Below are 23718 nucleotides of genomic sequence, written 5' to 3'. Positions count from 1 at the left end.
TGAGCTAAATCTATCGAATTGTTCCTGTATATATTTAAAATTCGATTACTCAGAAACTATTCAACCGATTATGCTCAAATTTTGCATTGTGTCAGGTGAAATTACATATTTTAAAAGGATGTAAAAATTTTATACCTCTTAACTTAAATTTTGGCACTGCTGCAAAAGATTTTCTCGAAAAAGTTTATAAGTAAGCAGGTATGTAAATATTCAACCATTCCTGAAATTTTGCAGCAGTTTTTTCGTGTCAAGAATTTCCTCTATACATTATCGGCAAAACACTGTTGAAAATAAAAATTCAAAATAAAAAAAGAATGTAAAAGGGACTAATATAAAGAAAAATAAGTCTTTCTAAAGGGGGGGGGAGGCTAAAAGTCTGTTTAATTAAAATTTAATTAAGTCGTTCAAAAAATCGGAAGATATTATTTTAAATCTATTCTCTTTCTTTTAACGTCTTATTCGAAAAATGAAACAAATATACGTCTAAAATACATAAAATTAAAATGGAAAAGCAATAAATAAAATTTTAAGCGAAGCTCTTTTAAAAACTAGAAAAACTTCCATTAGCCTTATTGTACCGAAACTTTGAGGCAATGCTTAATGTTCAAACTTCAATATCCTTATTCAACTAAAAATAGTAAATAAAAGAAAATAAAATAAAAGAAAAATAAAAGAAAATAAAAGAAAATGAAAAAAAATAATCTCACTAAATTTAACTCTTGAAAATTATTGCAAACCCCTGATTCTTCTCACTCTCAAAATGCTGTCTTAAAAACTGCTGCTTACGTCATGCGCAAATTTGTACTAATATTACGGCTACTGATCATTTACAATCTTGGAGTTTACTTGCTTGATTTAAGTTTAAAATTGAAGTTTCTTAATGATATTCTGTTTTATTCTTCCAAGTTTAAGATGTTTCCCTTTAGTTGATATAAAAAGTAGGTACACTGTTTAATTGCATTTCATTTGCCTTATTAAGTATTTAATTTACACATTGTTATTTGTTTTTTTAAGGTTATCAATAATTAATATTAACTTAAGAATTTAAAACTTAAATTTATGCTTGGAACGGCCTTACCCAAAGGATATTAAATGGTTATTATGCTCCCTTCTTAATTTCAGTAAGTTTCAAGTAAACACTGAAACTATAATTTAAATTTAATTATCAATACTTTCATTTATTACTGTTATTACTATTTTACCTTAATTTTTTTTTATTTATGAGTTGCCGATAGATTTAAGTAAATAGCATTTACAATACATTTATAGTTATTATAAAAAATGGAAATTAGCACTAACGTTAGTTACATTTACATTAATACCAAAATATAGCCCAGCAAATAAAAATAATATTTCAGAAATTGAAGATTTATCCACATTAAAAAGTTTTATGAGGTTCCAGACTACTTATCAGGATTTTAAAATAGAAACTGTGTATTACTATAATTTGAATCTGATTTTTTCCAAACGTAGCATTTATAATATTTTCTTAACCCACTTTCGAGTGTATCCATAGCTAGAAGATTGTATTTGTAATTTCGGTAACTTTCCGATTAGCTTAAGCACTTTTAATTTCAAGACATGATAATACATGTTTTATTCGTTTTCTAATCACCATAAGTAGAATTGATTGCTTATACGATTAATTGTGATTCATTTTGAAATTGGAATTCATTTGAGAAATTTGATTTCTATAATTGATCAAAAATCGTCGAATACTGTCAAGTTTCGAATAATAGCCATTAAAATTTTTGTGACCGGTACTAGGACACCCTGGTTCAGTTTGTATTAGGCGATAGTTCGGGTTCAACATGGAAGATAACGTGATCGATTGTGCTAATTGATGGATTGCTTCTACCACAAAATTTTCGGAACTATGAATGTAGTTTATCTATTGATTCGACTTCATATTTATATATAGTGCGAAACAAAATTACTCGTCTTAAATAACTTTCAATCTAATACGTAAATGGTTTACGTCTTGAGTCTCAATTTTTTTTTTTTTGTTCGAGGACCTAATCTTGTACATGCTAATTAATTTATACAAACGATATTTTAAGTTACAAAACAAGAAGAAAAAAAAAACGATTTTTTTTCTCCAATGGATTTGAATTTTTGATCCTAAAAATATGGAAGGTAGTCAATATTTTAAAAGTTTTCCAGCCTGAAAATATTGCCAAAGTTGTTTAGGCAGGAGAGCGATTGAATGTTTGGATCTCTTAATGTTAACAAAGCTTTTTGAGTATTTCGCTGTATTTGAAGAGCTTTTTTAAGCGAATCATGAAGTTTTTGCACACTATTATAAGATTCGTTTATCCAAAGATAATTCTATGCAAAAAATAACTTTAAATAAATATTTTTTATTTTATTTACTAATTGTCGAAAACACTTTGCATTGCAAAATATAGAAATTTTTTTCCATAATTTTTAAGAAAGTAATTTTAAAGGCAAAATGAGAAATTTGAATGAAATCGGACTAATAGTTTCTAGGTAGTCAAATTCTAAAAAAAAGCTATTTATAGAAAATTCGATTTCTGAAGAACACTTCGATTGATTTCATTCAAATTTTAAATTTTTGATTTGCTTTAAAAGTTATACAATACGAAATTTGCAAAAAGGAATTTTAACATTAAGTGATTCAAACTTTCAACCGCTCTCCTTCATAAACTGTTGATACCATATTTTGCAGATGGCAGGTGCTTCTCCTGTTTTAAGGGTCTAGGAACTGAATCCCTCATAAAGTTAGACATTCAAACAAATAAGATCGATTAGTATTATGTACATTAAAATCCGATCAATAGATAAAATATTTTCAGGGTTTTCATTTTTTTGCGCCCTGTTTATACATAAGTGCATACATCGTTATTACATAGCGCATATATGCGTACATATATTGAACATATATAAATTGTGTATATACGTACAAACGTACGGGCGTACAAATATACCCACATTTACATAGATACATATATATGTTACGGGCAATGTAATTATTTACGTCAGTATTCATAATGCTTAGTTATTATGAATAATGACCATTAAAATTGGGCAATTTGATAAATTTGAATTACTTTACGATAATTTCTCACATTGCCCGGTCATTATAAATACCGCTATTATTTCTTTGGGCACTTTGATTAATTGACAGCAATGGGACAACCACGTGCGTGTGGTGTGATTCTGGCTGGCCAATGTTCACCGGTGAATGTTGACAATCAAATTAGTCGCTTTGGTGAATGTCCGAAATATTTATTACATCCAATTTGATACTAATTTATTCGTGGATATAATTACATTTATTCGATATTTTAATACTTACTGACGATATATTAGAACAAACATCAGTGTTTGGAGTATCGGGCAAATATATACCGGGCAATGGCACTTGACTTTAAAAAAATATCCGTGTAGGGTATACCGGGCAGTGGCACTTGACCTTAAAAAAACATCAGTGTAGGGTATACCGGGCAGTGGCACTTGACCTTAAAAAAACATCAGTGTAGGGTATACCGGGCAAATGTATACCGGGCAGGGGCACTGAACCTTAAAAAAACACCAGTGTAGGGTATACCGGGCAAATGTATACCGGGCAGTGGCACTTGACCTTAAAAAAACATCAGTGTGGGATATACCGGGCAATGGCACTTAACCAGACCTAGTGTGACTAGACCTTTGGTAAATGTCCGAAATATATACTAGGTCTAGTGCGACTTTTGCTATAACTTAAATGTTTAAAAAAAATTAAACAAAGCGTTTGAATCAATTTTGAACTGATACCGAAATTATTGCTTTAAAATTAAAAAAAAAATAATAATAACTGCGCCAGATAAGAGTAATTGAAGTAGTTGCTTTATACAGCGCATGTGCGGGAAAAAATTTTAAAAAAATTATGCAGGTGTATCTAAAAGTGGATGAATATCCCAAGACACACTGTGGCTGTGTGTGACACAAATTGCCCACTTGACTTTTAGCATTATACATAATGACCGGGCAATGTAATAATTGCAACATAATTTATCATTTTGTCATATCCTTTTGGGCACTTTTTAAATTGCCCGGGCATTATAAACAATGCCCAATTATTTACATTGCCCGTGACATATACATTATATATTCATATAAAGTATGCGTGTATCTGCATATATGTGAATTAACGTACATAAGATTATGCATACTTATATATACTACTTAAAGTATATATACTACTTAAAGTATATATACTACTTAAAGTATATATACTACTTAAAGTATATATACTACTTAAAGTATATATACGTATGTACAATACGCAAAAAATAAATGGACCATTCTAAATAAGTTTTCATCTAATGATCGTATCTTCACATTCAAGGACTCAATCTTAAAGGTTCGAGAGGATGACATATATGCTAATTACTTAGTGCCCACGATATTTAAAGTTACGAAATCAGACACAAAAACATACTTTCTCTGAACAAACATAACTTTTTTATGGCGTTTCTTGGGTTTTTGACTCTCAAATTATAGGGGTGGCCGTAATCTGGAAAAAAATAGTCCCAATAGTTATAGTCAGAAGAGCGGTTCAAGGTTTGTACCCCTTAATGTTAATATTTTTTACGTATGAGACCACATCTTGAGAGCATCTTAAATTAATTGAAAATTTTTTTGCACTCAATTAAAAAATTCGTTTGTCCAAAACTAATTCCATGCAAAATATAAATTTTAGTCAAAATAATTGTTTTTAATTATTTTATTCAATGATAGTCTAAAAAATTTTGAATTTAAGTTAAACAATTTTAAATGGCAAAGCGCAAAATTTGAACGAAATCAATCGAATGGCTCTTAATAATGTGACTTTTTCAAAATTCAATTTTTCAGGAACTATTCGATCCATTCTACTCAAATGTTGTATTTTGCCATTTAAAATTTCCTTCTTTAAAATGTCATAAAAAATTGTGTACTGTAATAATCAAAAATTTTTTGGATATTATAAAATAAAATTTTAAAAAAGTAAATATTTACTAAAAGTTATATTTTGCAAAGAATTATCTTTGGATAAACGAAATTTATGTTTGTATGCAAAATTATTTTAATTCGTTTTAAAAGTTCTCAAGACATGGTGAAATACTCAAAAAGTCAAATTAACATTAAGGAGTCTAAGCTTTGGACTCAGACCTCACTATTGGGACGATTTATTTCGGATTGCGAAAACCCGTTTGACGGCTCGTTTGACCAACCTATTATTAGGACCATATTTCCCAGAGTGCGGCTACGCCCTATATTTTGTGGGTCAGAAATGTGTATCCGTCGAGAAAAGGTATGTTTTTCAGAGAAAGTACGTTTTATTTTTGTCTAATTTAATAACTTAAAATATGGTTTGCATTAATTAATTAACATATTTGAGATCCTTTGAACCCTTAAGATTGAGTTCAAGAACGTAAATATTGGATCATCTCGCAGTAGAGTGAACTTTAAGACACTGTTCCCAGTAGAACACCGAAGTCAAGGATCACTGTCAGTGTGTGGATGGGTGATCACTTTGATCAACCTACAAAGGAACCAAAGGTGTGCGGTATCTATCCTAATTAAACTTTTCAACCATTAAGATCTCGATTTCACTCGCAGGTCGTCAAGCAGGAGATCCATCCCCTCTGCAGAGGATCAAAATTGTGTTGACATGTCTTCATATCATCCTCAGGAATGTTTCCCAACTCTACACCAATAGCCCATTGTTCATCGTTAGTGCGACATAGACCAACAAAAACAACCGATCATTAGACCAAAAAATTTTCAGAGTGGTCTGCTTTTTGTTTTCAACAAATAATTTATTCATTCTACGTTCATATGACATACAATGTACTCACGTGTGCATGTACTATATGCATGTACTATTTAATAACAATGTTATTCATACAACGATGTCCCGTAGTGGACTGATCGTTAAGACACGGTTCCCAGCAGATCACCGAAGTCAAGCATCACTGGCTGCGGTCAGTGTGCGGGTGGGTGACCACTTGGATCAGTCTGCGTAGGGACCGAGGGTGTGCGGTATTGGTCCTCGTTAAACTGTGCTACTGTAAAGTGCTCGACTTCGCGCGCAGGTCGTCGGGCTACCGAAGCGGGGGTGCCATCCCAACCGCAGAGGTGTCTTGGGGTATTAATCCGTTTTTAGATGCACCTGAATTTCAGCCCCCACCCCTCTAAGAAGCTGCAGCCATGATGGAGGAGATAATGATATAGGTAGTTAAAGAGGGGTTGTGCCGTAGGGTTGCACACCCCTTCGTTTTGGCGTACGAAAGGGACACCCCTTCGGGTTGGCGTCCGTAGGGGTGACGCGCCAGCTGCTGATAAAAATATTCTTAAATGTATTTTCGTCAAGCATGAAGTGACTATTAGCTAGTTTTCATTATATTTTTAGTTAAGAGATATTTAAATTGATATATTAAATCATTTTAAAATCAAAAGTTTTAACAATAAAGATAAGGTACGATTGCCCGATATTTTTATCATATATAAACTTCAGAGCATGATGACCACATTTTACGTATTTATCTAAATTATTTAAAATCCTTCCTTATCCAAATGCTTCCTTTTAAGTAAATTCCGGAAAAATATGTTATTAATTGCCAACAATGTATAATTTTTTTCCCCATTCAAATGCAGCTTTTGCTGAATTTGTAGAGAAAATTTTTTTGATTTCCACACCTGGGCTGTTTCAAACTACTATTTTAAACACAAAAGACTGGCTGAATTATTATTGGTTCTTTTGTTTATTTTCAAATTAAGTGACAAAATGCTATAATTTATCATTTTGCTATCATTTATAGACACGGCGATCGCTGTATCTTATTAAAAATATAGCGGTGGTACAGAATATTAACAAATCGAATAACCAAGTTGAAAATTGAATGGTATTTCAATTTTATTTACTTTTAATAATTAACAATAGATTAAATAATTATTTTTATAACTTATCCACAATAGCCCCCTCACGTTTCTACAGTAGTGTTTAATTATTTTAAACAAAATGATTATTGAAAAAGTATACTTCCAAATTATTAAAATCATAATGTTCGATTTTTTCATTCAAAATGAAGATAAATGTTCGAATTTTGATTAAAAGAATACTACAGGAGTTGCACAAAATAATCGAAAGACTTCGATACTAACACATTTTTTGATATTTCTCAGAAAATACATAGAGAATCAAATAATAAATTTAGATCCTGTGATTTCTTATACATATCAATGAAATTTAAAGCTTTTTGAGGGTTGAGGCACCGAGAATGAATGACAAACGGAAAAAATGCTTTTGAACACTCTATGACAAATAAATGTAGTAATAAATTTTTGACTTATTATTTTGGTTCTTATATACAATAATTGAACTAAAATTCGTAAACGTAACTCAAATATTTCTGAAAATATGAACATTTTTGTAAAAAAAAAATTTAAAAAAAAAACTTATTTTCTTGCCTTGCGTTTTTTTAATAACTTTAAAAAAATTCAATAAAATAAAATAAAAAACGTTTGAATCAATTTTAAATTGATTAAAAAATTATTGACATAAAAATTTTTAAAAAAAATTGTTAAAAACTGCTCCAAATACGTGTAAGTAACGTTTTTTTTATACTGCGCATATACGCCAAAAAAATAACTAAATAAAATAAATAAATAATTTTAAAAATTTTCTTAATTTTGTAGTGAATCTTATTTGACAACTACTTAAGTCCGATTTGAATAGCTTAAGCAATTTTCTAAGGAGTTTTTTTTTCTTTTTAAAAGAAACCTCAAAATAATAAAGGATTTTCCACAAATTTCATTTTGTACTAGTAAACAAGATTTATAAATGACACCGGTTGGAGATTATGCCGATAAAAGTATCTTTTCTTTCGCATGTTTTATTTCCTAATTCCATCACACTTTGTTGTCCAGACCATCATTTGTAGCGTATTATCATTTGTTAATAAATCTTGTTTAATAGCACAAAATGAAATTTGTGGAAAATCCCTCATAATTTTGAGCTTTTTCTAAAAAGAGTAAGAGAACTACTTAGGAAATTGCTTGAAACTTTTTTCATTTTTAAGATATTCAAATCGGATTTAACTTATTAGTTGTCAAATACGATAATGTCACTGTAAAATTAGGATAAATTTTTTTTAAAATTTTTTTTCGCACATGCGCTGTATAAAGCAACTACTTCAATTACTCCTATCTGGCGCAGTTTTAATTATTATTCTTTTAATTTTAAAGCAATAATTTCGTTATCAGTTTAAAATTGATTCAAGTGCTTTGTTTAATTTTTTTTAATATTTAAACTATAGCAAAAGAAAAAAAAAAACTTTTTTTTTATAAATAAATATTTAACCAACTCCATAAGTATTTAACCAAGGTGTACGAAGTTTTGTCCAATTATTGCATATAATATCCAAAATAATAGTTATGAGTTACAAATTTACAGCCACATTTTTTGGCACAGTTGTTGAAAAAAAATTTTTCCGTTTGCAGTTCATTGTCGGCACCTCAAACTTCAAAAAGCGTTAAACTTCATTGATATGTAGGAGAAATCGTACCATTTAATAATTTTTAAATTTATGAACTGATTCTCTAAGAATTTATTTTTCAAATATTAAAAAATGTGTTAGTATCGAAGTGTCTCAATTATTTTGTCAAACTCCTGTATTTATGATTAGACACATACATGTATATAATTTTAAAATAAAATTTTTTATTAATGTATGTTATTCCAACTTTTTTTCCATTTTTATTTAATAAAATCTCCTCTCCTAGAGATTACATTATTACACTATTCTTTTCATATCCTTTTTATCTTTATTAAAATGACATAATCAGAAAGCTATAATGGGTAAATGTGATATATAATTTTTTCCCTGTCTTAAAGCATTTTAAAACATGGGGTGAAATTATTTTGCTAAAAATTTTATAACACAAATTTATTTAATTTTAATGACATATGAAGCTTTAATGAAAAACAAACTTTTTATTTTAGTGAATTCTTTTGTTTTAAATTATATCTGTGAATAACAAAATAAAGCGATTGAAATAAAGAGAAAAGAAAAAAAAAACTATAGAAATGAAGATTGATACTTGGTCAGGTAAGCGAAGAATCACTTTAACTAAACAGAAACTAACATCCACACAGAAATCGGAACTTTTCTGCTGAAGTTTTCATTCCGGATTCAAAAAATAAAAATAATTGGTTTTGTTGGCGATGATCTCGTAAGGCGATAAAGAATCGTGCATAGTACACTCGCAGAGCATTCAGAATTCTTCGCTAACAGCTTCTAATCGTTTTCTAAACTATAATAACAGGGGCTTCGATATTCGACGGGTAAGGAAGGGGGAATGAAATTCTCCTCGAAGGAAAAACGGATTAATACCCCAAGGAACCCTCCGCAGAGGATCAAAATTGTGATGGCATGTCTTCGGATCATCCTCCGGGGTGTTTCCCAGACCGTCGCCAATAGCCCATTGTGCAGCTCTAGTGCGACGTAAATTAACAACAACATTCATACAACGATACTTAAAGTGACCACATAAATATAATTATATACTGCGTGTGTATGCATGTATTTTTACTTATACGTGTGTATGCATGCATTTTTATTTATACGTGTATATGCACCTGTATACATATAATGTATGCATGCGTTCCTGTAGGTACAATATACGTTTGTGTCCATGTACGTACATACAATTCATGTGTATATGCATAAAATTTCATTCAATATACGCAAGTACGCTCACAAAAATTTCCTCTTATTTTTCAGAGAAAGGAGAATATCTGACGAGGAAGTAATTTATTTTAATGAGGATTGTTTCGCTAATTCCTTCATGTTAAATATGTTGTATATTCACTGGTGGTTATTATACCTATAATATCATTTGTTTATGTATTGACGAAATAGTTGATTATGGTGTATCAGTTTTGTATTATTCACTAATGGTTATTATACAGATAATATTTTTATATAACAAAATACCTAATATAATTATGGCATATCTGATTTGTACTAATACACTTGTCATATACTAATTGTTATGATAATCATAATATTTATTTGTTGTTTTGTGTTAAAAAAATATGTTTGGAGCTTCTACATTCATTAAACGATTTCTTTTAAAAAAATATTTTGTTATCATTACGTTTCCTACATTTATCATATCATACATATTAAGTAAGAGATAAATAATCAGTTGCATTTTATTTATTTTGACAGAAGAAGATATTTCATGTTAATTTTCTTTGATATACAAAAAACTGAACATTTTTGCACTCATCAAAACTTCTCACACCGCATAAATTTCCGAATAAGAAAGACGAAAATATGCAGACAGTATTACATATGTTCTATTTATTTTATGTTTCCATTAATCAAATCGTCAAATAAAAAAAATTTCATATTAATCGATATTTTATCTTGTAAATCTCTAAGTTCTAAAAGCAAAGTAGTCAGGCTGATAAAAAATTACTGTTTTCCCCAAAATAATCAAGCAAAATAGATGGAAAGGAGAATTTTTCTCGGTTTGAGAAGCTATAAGAAGTAAAATATAAAACGAATAATGAAACACGCCGTCACACAATCGTGGAAGAGATGACATCACGTTCAGAATGACGTTTTAGCTGACGTACACAAGCAATAGTATTAAATTGCATTGTCAATGAAAATCTCATGACAAGGTAGATTTTAGATGACCATACGAAACGCTGCAAACGGAAACCTTATAATTATGTAGATTTAGGATGATTTTCATCTTAGAACTAGCGTTATTCAAGGTTTTTTTTTTCACTTGAAAACCCTAAAACAACCTCGTTTTAAGGTTGTTAGGCAGAAGGTTGTTTTCCAAGGTTTTGGATTAGGGTAATGTGCGTAGAATAGAGCAGATTGTCGCAGACCTCGTTTTAAGGTTAGAAGGTTTACACGTAAACCGTGTAAAAAACCCTTTTTAGGTTTACATGAAAAGGTTTTTGTTGGGGGAAAAAAACCTTATATTGCTATCTGGGATATATCTTATTCCTTTATTAAAAACAAAATTATCTGTTTGAAAATATCGCCTCGTAAAATATGTTGTAGTAAGCAGCTGCATACTTTCTAACCGGAAGTAGAGCAGGTCAAGAGATCGAGATTGTTGTTTTTGGATAGTCATTTAAAACTACACATTTTTCAGTTTTTAGATTTTTTAAAATTTAATTTATTTTAGTTTAAATTGAAGAAAACCGATTTTGGATGATGCTAAGAAATTCTTTTGACGTCAAGTGCATAAGCTATTTATCAAAAATATCAAAATAGATAACTATATGCTATTTAACTATCTTTTAAAAATTGCTGTTTTCCGAACTGTATTATTACAATTTTGTGAGAAAAATGAATAGAAAATCTAAAATACGGTACGTTTTATATTTCGAACTTCGATTGGGTGACGCCCTTCCATTTTATGTACCCCGAAGAGCCATTACATTATGACCACCCTGCTAATAACATGTAGGACCACCTTTAGCTCTCAAAACTGCTAGCACCCGCCGTGGCATTGATTCCACAAGATGCTGATAGGTAGTCTGAGGTATCTGGTACCAAGCGCTCACCAACTGGTCCTGCAATTCCCTCGCATTGCGAGGGGGTAGCGTGGCAGTGCGAAATTGGTTTTTCAAGTAGGACCACAAATGCTCTATTGGATTAAGGTCAGGTGAATTTGGAGTCAAGACCTGACTTGAAAGTCACGGGAATGTTCCTCGAACCAATCCATGACGATTCGACCCCCATGACCTGGTGCATTATCCTGTTGGTAAACACCATCCCCCGCAGGAAAACTGTTACCATGAATGGGTGAACCTGGTCTGCAACTATGTTCAAGTAGCTTACAGACGTCAGGGATTGTTCTATGAGGATTATGGGTCCTAATGTGCCCCATGAAAACAATGTTCCTGGGCGAGAAACCACAAAAACTTGGCCGAGCCCATTGTTATAGATGGAGGGTGGTCATAATGTAATAGCTCTTCGGTGTATAACTACCGAAATAGAGTAAATATCCACTATCAGTTTATTTGTGAACATTAAATAAAGAAGAATAAGAGCATATTTAGAGTTTGGTCGATATTTAGTAATGAATCTTGTGATCTTACAACAATTAATTCATCCAATAAATAAATCATTTTATTAGTTTTTGTTTAACATTATGATTGCCTAATTGCACTAGTTCCATAAGAAACTACATATATTTTAGCTATTTTAAAATTATAAATTATATTTATTTTAACTATACAATTTAGTTAAAAGAAGTTAAATAATCAATAGAAGTTCAATGATATAATTTTTGAATAATATTAATAATAATAGGTAGGTAGATAATTTATTAACGCCTCACTAAAGCTTCACAATGAACTATAGAAACCCTAAACTATCTTCATATTTATTAATTAAGATCTATCATCTCCCTAATTAGCTTATATTATTCATTAAAATTTTAAATTTTTTTCAAGCATCGATTTCTTTTCCATTTTCTTTTTCCTTCCTTCCTTTTCTCCCCCCCCCCCTTTTTTTTTTAAAAAAAATGTTAAAAGGTTTGCCAAATTACTTAGAAACTTATTTCTTAAAATTGCAATTAGATAAGCCATTAAAAAAATTTTTCGACTAAAATTTTTTTTTAAAAAATCATTCAACGCCTAGTTAAGCTATAAAAGTAGGAATAAGAGCTAAATAACATTTCTATTTTTCATTAGTTCTAGTTAACATTTTCATCTTTCACTACGTGTTTCAAACTGAATATGTAAAATGTTTTTCAAAATAAATAAATAAATAAACAAATTAATAACTTTTATTTCCTGAGAAACTTTACCAACCCATCGCCTAAGACCCCGTGACCCAAATTTAGGTTGAGACCCATCTTACAGACTGGAACCCTTATATTGAAAATTGTATGTATTTAACAGTTTATTATAATGTATTATTAATGTATTATTCAATGTATTATTATAATGTATTTAACATAGAATAAATTCTGTCTATACCTTAGGTATTCTTAACAGTAGACATCCGTATTAGTGGAGGAAAAATAATAATAGTAAAAATAGTAATGCATGAGGATTATTTTCAACAAAGTAGTTGTTAAACTGTCATTTAATGATGTATTAACGAGAAAAGTTTGCTCTTATTAAAAGTCCTTTTTATCCCAGAAAGAAAAAAGAAACAGTGTGAGATGCTAAACGTTTTCCAAGTATTGCAGTCGTTTTAATGGGCAATTGTGGGTGCGGTCGTTAGTTTCTCATGTCAATGACTAGTGATGCTTCATATATAAAAATTTTATGGCGCTCATTATTTCAAAAATATGGGTAAGAAAAATAAGCAGATAAGTTTTAATTGCATAAACTCCTAAAATCCTTAAACTAATTTTTTTTTTAAATTTTAAGATTCCTCATGTTATTAAATGATTTTGGAATAATGTTTTAGAGAGAAGATGCTTTGTTCTACCGGAATTTAATTATACTAGTGGGCTACGCTCGCCAACCCCCGAAAATTGCTACGCAGTCTTATATGGTTTGCTTCGCAAACCAAGCTCGCTTCGCTCGCTACTAGCTTAGGTACATTGCAAATGCACAAAATTGTAAGAATTCAAAACAATCATTCAAATCCATATAACAACTTTTTTTTTAAAAAAAAAAATTACACCTTTTTAGTAAATACTAAGTCATTAAAATAAATTTGAATTCAAATAAATGACATGTAATTCATTAAACCTATTAGAAATGTGCTATAGTATAAAATCTTAAGATAAAATTTCTAAAACTGATATCTCGTTAAAAAGGTTAAAATTTTGGCTATAATCAAGTCTATTAAAAATTTAAATAAGTGAATTGCAATGGAAAAACCTGCATAAACAAAATATTATGTTTTTAAAAAATAATAACATGAACGATTCACAACTTTGTTAAAAACATAAGTATAAGTTTTAGAACTTTGACATACAAAAGAAAAACTTGCAGAAACTAAACATTAATTTGCAATAAATACTAAATACGAACAAATACTGAGAAAGATTAAAGAAAAATCGTCAAATAAATTCGTAATATATAAATTCGTGAAAAAAAGCACTTTCGACAAAATACTAAAGTAGAGATCTATCAAAGACTTGCCTAGCTTAATAGTATGATATTGCCGCAGCTGGTGCTCACTGGTTATTTTAGTTTCCATTTTTAAAAGCGCTATATGTTGAGCCACCTCAGTAGATTTGGCATGTGACATTTTTAGCGGCGATCATTGGTCGATTTTTTAGCATTGCCATTCAGCGAGTTGTAATGAGGCCTTTTTTTGCCGCCGTGTAAGAGAAATATATATATAGATATTTATATGTATTTTTGTGCGAGTTAATTTATTCTTCTTTTCTGATCATTAAATTGGAATATCCAGTAAAAAAATTAGTATTTTCAGCACCTCCTGCTTATTGTTTTTAGTTACTGTTGCACCGGATACGCAGAATTTATTGGATACACAGTCAGATTTTGATTACCATGGTAAAAGAGTTTTAATATCAGTGCGCAACATTACGAATCAACAAGCATGCGGCGCTAGTCCTTCAATCCCAAAATGCCTCCCTAGTGGTTTGTTGCGTTTCTTCTGCAGGTTTTGAAAGGTAGGAAATGCCTCGTATTTCCATCACTAATGTTATTTAGGGTAAAGTGCAATTGGGTACTTGTACTTCAAGAAGAAAGATCCCTTACCCACACATGTGACCTATGACGTCTGCTAATCTTTATCAGCAAAATGGCGTATTAAAGTTGAGCTAAGTTTCTTTACATAAGTTAGAATCGAATGTTAATTAACGATAAGTTAATTAAATACAGAGCTGTATCGCCCATTGAATTAGTTGAAATATAATTCTTTCTCGTCTACTCCTTTTACTTAACTTAGATTTATTATTTGTTTATGTATTTTATTATAACCGTGATATATTTTTGTTTTAGGTACCTGGCATCTTCAGTGCATAATTAGTTTGTCTATGTTCCTCATGGCTTCGTGTTTGAAATCTTTGAGAAAAATTCTTTGTGGAAAAATTTAGAATGTGTCACTTAAGAGAATTCATACTTGACGGGCTTGGCTTACTCGAAATAGAATGGGAAGAACAGTTGCTAAGGTAATCAAATGGCACTTTTCAACAGCAATCAGGATCGAGATACCCACACTACGTCGCTTACAGGTATCCCATTGCTCGATATACACTTACACGGTATTCCATCCACTAATGCTTTTCTAAATGTTAGGGCCATTGCCATGTATTTCCTACACTAAGCTTGTTCAAAATTGGTATATTTCCCAGTGAGATGATTGAAACATCAATCATTCCATCATGCATTGAAAGTTTTGTTAATCGCCTACGAAACGCAATGCGTGGGACGAATCCAGTAGAGGCATCCAATCACGGACAAATAAAATTTTACTTAAATCCGTTCTTAAAAGATCGTCAAAGTGAAACCTCCTCTATGTCAATCATACACAGGTCTAGGACTGGGCTATAAATCGATATATCGCGACATATCGATTTAACGCCTATATCGGCAAACCGATACAGCAACTTTCATTCCAAGCGATGCATCAGAAATCTGATTTAAGCAGTCGAGTGAAGAAGACGATATAGCGATATAGCGATACACGCAAGGACTTTCTCTTACGTTCCGATGCCAACTCGCGCTGTGGAAGACGATATTGTTTCGTTATGTTGAGACGGCCTTGACTGATGAGTGGTAGAATCAGAATCACTTTTGAGACTTTATATCGTTATATCACATGTTCGTTTTCGCACCTTCGCGATTTGAAATCGTTTCTTGTAGATTATTTTCAATGGGATTAACTTCGTGATCGCCGTCGTAACCTTGTTCTGAACGCAATCTATTATTGAAAAGAATTTATAAAGAAAAGTTTCTTCATTAATTAGATAAGTTTTTTATTTATTTTCTGACAAAACTTTTTTTATATTTTTAGATGTGAAAATTATCGGAAATCTAATTTAAGGCACCCCATAAGGAATTAAATTACAAAGTAAATAAATTTGTTAGGTTATTTTTTTACTTTCTTTTAATTTATTAAAAACCTTTCGGATAAAACTTCTAATAATTTAATGGGCTTCTATTACTGATTTTAAATTTATAAATCTTTAGTTGTTTTTATTTTTAGAAATAAAGTTAAAACAAAACTTATTTTTTGGACATAAGTCAATAAACTTTATTTGTTCAAAAGAATTTGAAAAGTTTGCGAATTTTATTCATTTCTTTTTTTTTTATCAATTACTACTTCGTTTTATTAGAGAGTAAAATCATTATTTTTTTTTAATTTTCGTTTTATATTATTAGTTAATTAGCTAAATATATTACCGAATATCACAATTCTTTTGTTTTTATTTTTAAGAATTTAATTAGGAAACTTTGCCTTACTTTGTTTTTCGTTCGTTCATTATTTAATTTAATTTAATTATTTATATGAAATAATAATAAAAATAGTGTTTAAGAAGCATTTTTTTTCTAAAATTTATTTAGCTCTTTGTTTTAAGCATACAAATAGTTTTTTAACGAACTTATTTCTTAAATTTTGTTCCTATGCTGTTAGGTAAATATATTGATAAATTTCACTTTTATTTATTTTTTTATTTTTAAACTAAGAAATCTTTTGTTATTTGCGTGATCATTTTTAGAAAATATAACAAAACTTGTGTTTACTTCTTCATTAAGAATTTGAACATTACGATCGAACTTAATAATTCTGTAATTATTTACGCATAATAGTACAAGCAAATATTGATTTGTTAAAAAAAGTTTCTTTTTTTTAAAAAAAATATATATATATTTTTAACACTTTGTTTTAAGTGTATAATGAATTTCTTAACAAACTTTTTTTTTAATTTTTTAAATTTTCTTTCAATAATTTCAGCTAGACATCTTTATAAAATTCCCTTTTTATTTTTAAACTGAGAAATCTTTCAGGAAACGAAAATTTTAAGAAATTATTACAATTCTTATGTTTACTTTTTAGTTTAAAATTCGAACATTTTTAATTTTAAACTTCGGCTTTTAGTCAATCTAACTTTTATTTTAACTAAAATATATTTTGAAATTTTAAAATCAGCTTTTGTTTAATAACAATATTTTTTTTCATTAAGGGTGTTTTAGGGGTTAACTTAAATTAAGACTGCTAATACCTTATAAACGATAAAGAAGTGCAAATATTTCATTCTGTATCTACACACATTTTTTCAATAAATATTTTAAGTAAAATTTGTACATCTTAGTCAATTTATTTAATATCTTTCTTTAGCAAAACATATATATTTTCAAATTTATAAATTGATTTAAATCAATATGCGTATGAAGTCTTGATAGAAATCTGACTTTCTGTGCCTTAAAGTAAATGAAATTCAAAAATACTATATCGCGATACATCGCTATATCGCGATGCAAAACTGACGATATATCACGATATATAATTTCTAATATCGCCCAGTCCTACACAGGTCCCCACAAAGTTTTTAAGGTAACTAAGAAAACCTTCACCATCGACTTGAATGAACGGAAATCTACTGTGTCCTTAGACCAAAACCAGCATATTTTGGCGACGGTCTGGGAAACATCCCTGAGGATGATCCGAAGACATGCCATCGCAATTTTGATCCTCAACAAAGGGGACGGCTCCCCGCTTCGGTACCCCGACGACCTGCCCGCGAAGTCGAGCACTTTCCGGTAGAACAGTTTAACGAGGACCAATACCGCACACCCTCGATCCCTACGCAGACTGATCCAAGTGGTCACCCACCCGCACACTGACCGTAGCCAGCGATGCTTGACTTCGCTGATCTGCTGGGAACCGTATCTTAACGTTCAAGTCCACTGCGGGACTCTGGATAATAAGAACGACCACAAAATAAATATTTAGTTAGCTTTTGTAGCTGTTACCATGAATGACCGAAATCAGGAGAATGTCGACTTTCACCAGTGAATGTCAACAATTAAATAATCGCTTTCATGAATGACTGAAATATTTGTTATATCCGATTTGATATTAATTTATTCGTTGATATTATTATATTCATTCGATATTTTAATATCTGCTGAGGATAGATTGGGAGAAACATCAGTGTTCGAAGTACCGGTTAAATGCATACTGGGCCAGGGCCAGCCCCAGGGTGGGGCGATCCGGATGGCGCCCGGAGCGCAATGATCTAGGGGCGCCAAAATGATAGTTGACAAGATTGAGAGGCGGCAGGAGGAATTTATCTTTTTTATTTCCAAGCACATAATTCAAATAATATAATATATTTAAACATAAAGGCAAAATCTAGTTGAATTCAATTCAGCATGACAAACCCACTCAACCACCGCCTTTCAAGAATTGACAAGTTTTTCGGCCCGTGGCAACACGACTGTACAGGAAACAACAATTTTGAAACCAAGCGAAACAAGATCTAACAGCCCTTTTTAACTGCATATAAAAAGGAAGTAGACTTAAAACAATGCATTATTTGCCACTAGACTTCGGCTGGTGCGAAATAAAATAGTTTGTTTAAATTGTTTGTGCAAAAAAGCTTTAAAAAAGTGCTTGTGCAATTGTCCATTTGTTATTTCAGCTTTTTGTATAATATTTTTGGTCTAAAAGACATGACCAGAAATGAGCTACTGGCTCATTGCAAAGATTTGGAAGTAGTTTTAACTGATGGAAATTCAAGCGATCTAAACCCCCTGGAACTAGCCGATGAAATAAGCATTGTTTCGTCATATTAACAAAAAAGGAAACCCCTGTTGAAGTTCTCAAGTTTATCGCTACACTTAAATTCGCACCAAACCTCAGCATAGCATTAAGAATCCTACTTACATTGCCAGTCACTGTGGCTTCAGGTGAAAGAAGCTTTTCAAAACAAAAAATAATAAAAAATTATCTCAGAACGATGCAGACGCAATATCGTCTCAATGGATTGGCAATGATAGCTATAGAGCACCAAATTAGACTTGAAATCACTGGTTCGTGAGTTTGCCGAAAGAAAAGTTAGAAAAAGGGCATTTTAATTACTTTGGTTAGTTAGAATTTATTTATAATATGGGATATTAGTTTAGTTAGCATTACTACACTTTAATTTTTGTTATTTTGCCTTAAGTGCTAAATTGCTTATCTTGTTATCTGATGATGAGTTTTTAATAAAACGTTTTTTTTTTAAATATTTTTTTTCAATGTTTTCTTGACTTTCTGATATGGTCGCATGAGATTTACTTAAAAAAAAAACGGGGGGGGGGGCAAAATAAGGTTTTGCGTGGAGCGCCAAAATGTCTAGCGCCGGGCCTGACTGGGCAATGGCACTTGACTTTAAAAAAGCATTGATGTAGGGCATACCGGGCAAATGTATCCCTGACAGTGGCACTTAACTAGACCTTGTATATATTTCGGGCATTTACCAAAGAGGCTATGTGATTGTTAGCATTCACCGGTGGAAGTCAACAATCACCGATTTGGTTATTCACAGTAACATAGACACATGTAAGTAGTCTTGTCTTCGTCAATGTATGTATTTCATCGAAACGGCAATAAATTGTGTGCTTGCTGCGAATTGTGCCTTTGTTGATGAATTGTGCTCGCGACTAGTTGTGCCCACGACGAACTGCCGTCCTACGAATTGTGCACGATGAATTATTGTTCTACGGCGAATTTAAATGAATTGTTATGTATGTTTTTTAAAGAAAGAAAATAAGATTCAGATCAAATTACAACGAAGAAAAGCTCACAGATTGGGAACTTTATATTTTGCTTATTTATTTGCTTCATTTATTTTTAATTTCATTCAAAAAAAAATTTCTCACGAAATTTGCATTGGATTTGGAATATATGTAAAACAAATTTTTCTGCTTCTCTGTTCTGTGTCAAGTGGCATATAGGTGTGGCTTTCCTTCTGTTTCTTTTCTGATTTACTTAAATTTCTCTTTTCCTTTTAAATTTTCCACATTTATATTTGTTATTTGTATTATTTTCCTATTTTTTATTAAACTTGTTCAGATATCTATGAGCTGCGAGACATAGTGCTGCCATCTGATGAAATTCTTATGAAACTAGAGCATTTTCATTGTTTGCTTTATTTAAAATAGAACACTTTTATCTATTACTTTTTTCAAGCTTTGCATTCATTAAAAAAAAAAGAAGAAGAAAACATAGAAAGATACTGCAGACATTCTTCCATAAATTAAAGGAATTAATGTAATTCAGTAATTATTAATATTATGTATAGACCATTTACTACTACTGCTGAGTTGACTCTTGTTCATTCTTATTTTTTAGGGTAAATGAATCTTCCACAAAATTTTTCTATTACCTTGTAAGTTCCTTTTATCAAAATTAAACAAGCATCATTGGTGCCATAATAGTATGGCGATTTTTTATCTTTCTGAAAGACAAAAGCAGGGGAAAAATTAGCGATACACCTCCCTTTTAGGGTTGATGACCTCTCTTATAGTGCTATTTGAGGAGAAAAAAGTGAAACTAAAGTGAGCTTCAACTTTTCCAAAAATATTCATTGATGTGAAGAAATATATACCCAAAATTTTAAAAAGCAATTTTCAGTTCAAACAATTCTATGGTTAAAAGCATGCGTATGATTAAAATTTTTGTGAAATTATTATAACTTTTTCCAAAGAGAAATTCATTTAAAACTAGTTTCAGACTACAAAGTAAACATCAATTTACTTCAAAAATGCTTATATATGTGAAGAAATAAATACTAAAAATTTTTTAGGAAGCATTTCTTTATTCTAAACCATGCCACGTTAAGAGCATATATATTATTAACATAACGGAGAACACTTTGATAATATTTGTAATTTTTTTTTTTTTTTTTCAATGAGCAATTCATTTAAATCTTGTTTCAGATTTGAAAGTGCGAGTCATTTTTTTTTTTCAAAATTACCAACATGTTTCAAGAACCAATACCAATATGTTCTAAAAACTTTTAAGAAGGATTTGTTTACTCAGGGTATGAGCATATTTATCGATAACATAATGGAGGTCAACTTAGCGAATTTTTTAATTTTTCGAAATAAGAAATTTTATTTTAAACTTATTTTATATGAAAAGTAAGTGTCTCATTTTTCAAAAATACCCTTAAATGTGAAGAAATAAATACTCAAAATTTCGAAAAAGCATTTGTTTAGTATAAACCATGCTATGTAAAGAGCATATACACCGTAGAACCATTACATTATGACCACCCTTCATCTATAACAATGGGCTCGCCCAGGTTTTCATGGTTTCTCGCCCAGGAACAATGTTTTCATGGGGCACATTAGGACCCATAATCCTCATAGAACAATCCCTGACGTCTGTAAGCTACTTGAACATAGTTGCAGACCAGGTTCACCCATTCATGGCAACGGTTTTTCCTGCGGGGGATGGTGTTTACCAACAGGATAATGAACCACGTCATAAGGGTCGAATCGCCGAGGAACATTCCAGTGACTTTCAAGTCATGTCTTGGCCCCCAAATTCACCTGACCTTAATCCAATAGAGCATTTGTGGTCCTACTTGGAAAACCAAATTCGTGCTGCCACGCTACCCCCTCACAATGAGAGGGTGCCAGTTGGTGAGCGCTTGGTACCAGATACCTCAGACTACCTATCAGCACATTGTGGAATCAATGCCACGGCGGGTGCTAGCAGTTTTGAGGGCTAAAGGTGGTCCTACATGTTATCAGCAGGGTGGTCATAATGTAATGGCTCTTTGGTGTATATAGTAACATAATGGATTATTTATTTATTTATTTTTGCAAATTTTTTAAAAAATTTTGTAATAGTGAAATAAATTTAAACTTGTTTCAGATTATAAAGTGAGCGTCAAGGTTTTTCAAAAATACCCATATGTGTCAAGAAATAAGTACATAAAATGTTTAAGAAGTAAGTTTTTGTCCAAACAATGCTACGTTATGAGCCTACATATAAAAATAAAGTAGGACATTTTTCGAATTTTTTATAATTTTTTGCAATGAGAATTTCATTTGAAACTTGTTTCTGATTAAAAAGTTATCGTCAAATTTTTCAAATATACCCATATTTGTAAAGAAATAAATATACAAATTTTTTAAGATGCATTTGTTTAGTTCAAATCATGCTACGTAAAGAGCCACGCTACAGTCATCCCTACTAAGAGCTTATCAGCGAAATTAAACTCTCATTCATACTGAGGGAGTCGGGTGTAGCGCTCATCCTAAAGACAAGATCCGAAGTGGGCTAAAGCCCCTCACCCCACTTTTAGGATTGATGACCTCTCTTACTATAGTGCTACTGGATGAGCGCTTCAACCCACTTCGGATCGATGACCTCTCGTCTATAGGATGAACGCTACACCCGATTTCCTCAATATGGATGAGAGTTCAACCTCACTGATAAGCTCTTAGTAGGTATGACGATAGCATGACTCAATACGTATTTGAACTAAACAAATTGATTTGAACAAAACAAATGCTTCTTAAACATTTTAAGTATTTATTTCTTTACAAATATGTATATATTTGAAAAATTTGACGTGAACTTTTTAATCGGAAACAAGATTAAAATTATTTCCTCACTGCAAAACATTTAAAAAAAATTCGCAAATGGTCCTGCATAACATTAATTATACACTAAGTGCCCTCCATTATGTTAACTATATACACTCCATAACAAAAAAATCGACGCACCAAGAAGGAGTTGTCCGATTGAAACGAAAATTGGTGGATATCAAGACAATGTACAGAGTAGTAAATGATTAAAATTTCAGAATAATTGAGTAATTTATTGCAGAGTTACAGTAACAAGTTCAATAAGGTGCTGACCCGCCTCTAGCCTGGATACAAGCTGCCACACGGCGTGGCATAGACCAATAAAGGTCCCGGATGGTCTCTTGCGGTATTTCCTGCCAAATTCGATCCAATTGTCGAACGAGGTCATCAACATTCCGTGCCAGATGCAATCGCCTTCCCATCATATCCCAGACATGCTCGATGGGAGAGAGATCTGGTGATCTGGCAGGCCAAGGAAGAGTTTGACAAGCTTGCAGAAAGTTCATAGCAACACGTGCGGTATGTGGTCTGGCATTGTCCTGCTGAAAAACCAGCCCAGGGCACTCCAAAAGGAACGGTAGCAAAACAGATCTTAGGATATCGTCGACCTACCGCTGTGCAGTAAGTGTACGTCTAATGACGACCAAAGGGGTCCGGCTGTCAAAGGAAATGGCACCCCAGACCATAATGCCTTGTTGAGGGCCGGTGTGGAGTGCAATAGGGAAGGCAGGATCCCCCCTCTGCCCTGTGCGTCTCCAAACACGTCTTCGATGATCGTCAGGACACAGTTGGAAGCGGGATTCGTCGTTAAACACTATGCGTCACCAGTCGGCATCATTTCAGCCTGATCGAGCGTCGATTTTGCGCGTCTTAGTGCGTTCTTGGTGCGTCGAATTTTTTGTTATAGAGTGTATATGCTCTTAATGTAGCATGGGTTAGACTAAAAAATTATTCTTAAAAATTTTGAGTATTTATTTCTTATAATCTATGGGGATTTCGTAAGAATTAGACGCTTACTCTGTAATCTGAAACAAATTCAAATGAATTCCTCATTGCAAAAAATTACGAAAAATTTGCAATTTATCCTTTGTTATATTAACTATATTAATGATCTTAACCTAACATGTTTTGTACTAAAAAAAATGCTTCTTAAAAACTTTTGGTATTCA

General features: G+C 31.4%; 1 long non-coding RNA gene across 1 annotated transcript; it reads left to right on the top strand.

The window, feature by feature from the left end:
* Positions 1-697: 697 nt before the first annotated feature.
* On the top strand, positions 698-10129 carry LOC147816414 (uncharacterized). Its single transcript, XR_015433521.1, has 2 exons — positions 698-938; positions 9771-10129. It is a non-coding gene; the product is annotated as an uncharacterized LOC147816414 (long non-coding RNA).
* Positions 10130-23718: the final 13589 nt, after the last annotated feature.

Source organism: Parasteatoda tepidariorum, chromosome 1, assembly GCF_982258835.1.
Source record: "Parasteatoda tepidariorum strain Cologne lab strain chromosome 1, Ptep-v5.0, whole genome shotgun sequence".
NCBI classification, from domain to species: domain Eukaryota; kingdom Metazoa; phylum Arthropoda; class Arachnida; order Araneae; family Theridiidae; genus Parasteatoda; species Parasteatoda tepidariorum.
The sequence above is the reverse complement of the archived record's forward strand: the minus strand, read 5'-3'. Positions and strand labels throughout refer to the sequence as shown.